The following is a 2795-nucleotide window of genomic DNA, read 5'->3' on the forward strand; positions in this document are numbered from 1 at the left end:
GGTGGTGGAGATGTGGGGGCAGGTTTTGCATTTCTTCTCATGGCACGGTCTGGATCCTTTCGGTGTGTTCTGGGCTTGAGGAAGTTTGCTTCTGGTGATGAGGTTGGTGAGGTTTGGTGCTTGTCTGAAGGCTAGGATGGGTGGCTCTGGGAAGATCTTTTTAAGAATAGGGTCTTTTTCTAATATGGGTTGCAATTTTTTGAGGCTTTTCTGTACAGGTTCAAGGGATGGGTGATATGTCATAACCAGCGGTGTGCGATTTGTGGGTATTTTTCTTCTGTACTGCAGCAGTTCTTCACATGGTATCCAGGTGGCTCTTTCAAACGTGCGATCTACCTCTCTGGAGGAGTGTCCTTGCTGGGTGAAAGCCTTTAATACACTCCAAAGTTGCAAATTTTATTCCTGCAGGCTCTTCCTATGCTACAAAGGACCCCTACACCAGTGGAATAAGCACAGTTCTCCTGCACAGGGGGACAGGATGCAAAGAAACAAATCCCATGCCAGAGCCCAGGGCTGCTCCAACCAGGCTCCAAGTGCAGCGGAGGGGTGCGGCCAGTGTCTAGCTGGGGCATGAGGGGGCAGCCCCCATGCTGAAGCACCCTTGTACCTCAAACAGCCCCCCTGCTTTGCATGGAGCCCAGTCAGAGAAACTAGGGCTGGCAGGCTGACCCCCTGGGTCTCCTGTCAGCTCGGGCTGCTCCGAATGGGTTCCATGTGCTATGCACCAATATGTTCCAGAGCATTATGCTCTGTTGTTTATTTGTGCACATTAATTGCATGTGTAGATGTGCCCTGTGGGAGCTTTGTACATGCAGTCACAGGCAAGAAGCTGAGGCAAAGGATAGATTACAGGACTGGTATTTCCGCACCAGCAGCCCCTCCCTCAAACTGGTATAGCAAGGCTGCAGTAATGGTACATACAGTGGTTCTGTGACTTGACTAGGGGTATTCTGTTCCCTCAAAACCCCACATTATCCACACATACTAAACTAACATGCTCCAGGTTGGCACAGAGTAGAAGACACAAGCCAAAGCATCCAGTCAATTTTGTCAATTTGAGAACAAATTTTACTTTAGTAATAGATTAGCTCCATCTCTGGCCATTCTGAAAGATTCTTTAGACAAAGAGGAATGTTTGAGTAGCTTAGAGTCAGTATTTTCAGTGCAACTTCTGTTCTCTCCATGCTCAACATAGTGGATAAGGAACGTTGTGGAAGGTGGGCAGGGCAGAGACAGAACAGTACTTCCTGTGACTTGCAGATGCAAGTAGATTCTGTCCCTAAGTGGGCATTGCTAAACATGGAAATACAGTATCACCCTACTGAAAGGAGACCCTTTGGCAGGTCTCCCATACTGCTCCTCTTACCATTCTCAGATATTGAAGGACTTCCATATCTGTTTGATCCCTAGCTGCCATATTAGTTGGTTGGAGTATTGGAAAGAGCTGTAACTAAGACTAGCCTGTTCCTCCAGTGGTCTGGCCTGGAATACTGTGAGATGCTTTATGTGTTATTTGGCAGTAGCCAGACTTCTGAAGCAAAATGTCTAGACATTTCTTTAAAATCATTCATCTCCTATTTTTTTAAAACCTTATTATTAGTACCTGTGAAGAGGGACTAACAAAAAACCAAATAGAAAATACAGGAAAGGAGATTGAGCGGGGAGAACGCTGCTTCAGGAGCAGCTGTTCCCCGAGGATTAAAAAGCCTGGGGTGGAACAGCATGGAGGATGCAAGGGAAGCGAAAGAGGACTCCAAAAGAAAGAGCTCGGGAAAGACTACCAGGTTAGGGAAATCCCAGGAGATGGTCCAGCATGCTGGAGAAGGCACAACTGGGGAAGTAAGCCGGGAGTCCCTGGAGATGTAAATTAACCATCCGATTGCTCCAGGGAGGGGAGGTACATCACGGAGAGAAGCCACGAGAAGGCAAGATCTGTGGATGCTCCTCAGAGACAAAACAAGTTGAGGTTTACTCTTTTTTTTTTTTTTTTTACAGACGTGGACTAACCGTGCTTCAAGGGTGTTTGAGGGGAGAACGACTAGAGAGTCTGAGTTAAGGCTACTTCCCCACCCTAGCAGAAAGGATGTGGGAGCTTCCTGAAGAGATTAGTGAGATAAGATATTGCAGAAGAAAGAAAGAAAAAAACTGAAAGTAAAATTTCCTGAATAGTTAAAAAAAATTGTTCAATAGTTAATTTTATACTGTTGTGTATTACTTAAGATGAGATTTCATAAAAAAGTGTTTCCAAAAGACAATTAGAAAGTATATAGAACAGTTTGAAATAGCCGCAATCCATAGGTTTGTGATCTAGTTGTGGATGTAAAAAGAAAAAGAATAATAAAGAAAATTATTCAACTCATATATAAGACTTGGATTCGATTGATGACGTAAATCTGGGGTGTCAGTTGAGAGAGCCATCAAATAGGTTGTAACACTGATAGGAACCTTGATAGATTGCCAGTGTCCTACTGCGGCAATAATACCTCCCTACTAATAACATTGAAATTAATAAAGACGTGACAGGCAAGAGTCGGAATATACCTCAGGAGGCCCTATACAGGGCAATCAGTAGGAACTTCACAGTGCCATAGAGCCATTTCTAATAATGAGATTAAAGACCAAATATTTTCTCTATTTTTTTCACTTTGTTTGCTTTGTGCAATTCATAGTATTTTACATATAAGCAACTGAACTCTATGGTCCTGCAAATAATTGCATTCTGGATTGAGATCAATACTGCTAAATGTTGTGGCCAGAACCACAATACTGCATTTGTCATGGCCTAGCCACAACTC

The sequence above is a fragment of the Alligator sinensis genome, unplaced genomic scaffold (assembly GCF_000455745.1).
Source record: "Alligator sinensis unplaced genomic scaffold, ASM45574v1 scaffold1112_1, whole genome shotgun sequence".
NCBI lineage: Eukaryota > Metazoa > Chordata > Crocodylia > Alligatoridae > Alligator > Alligator sinensis.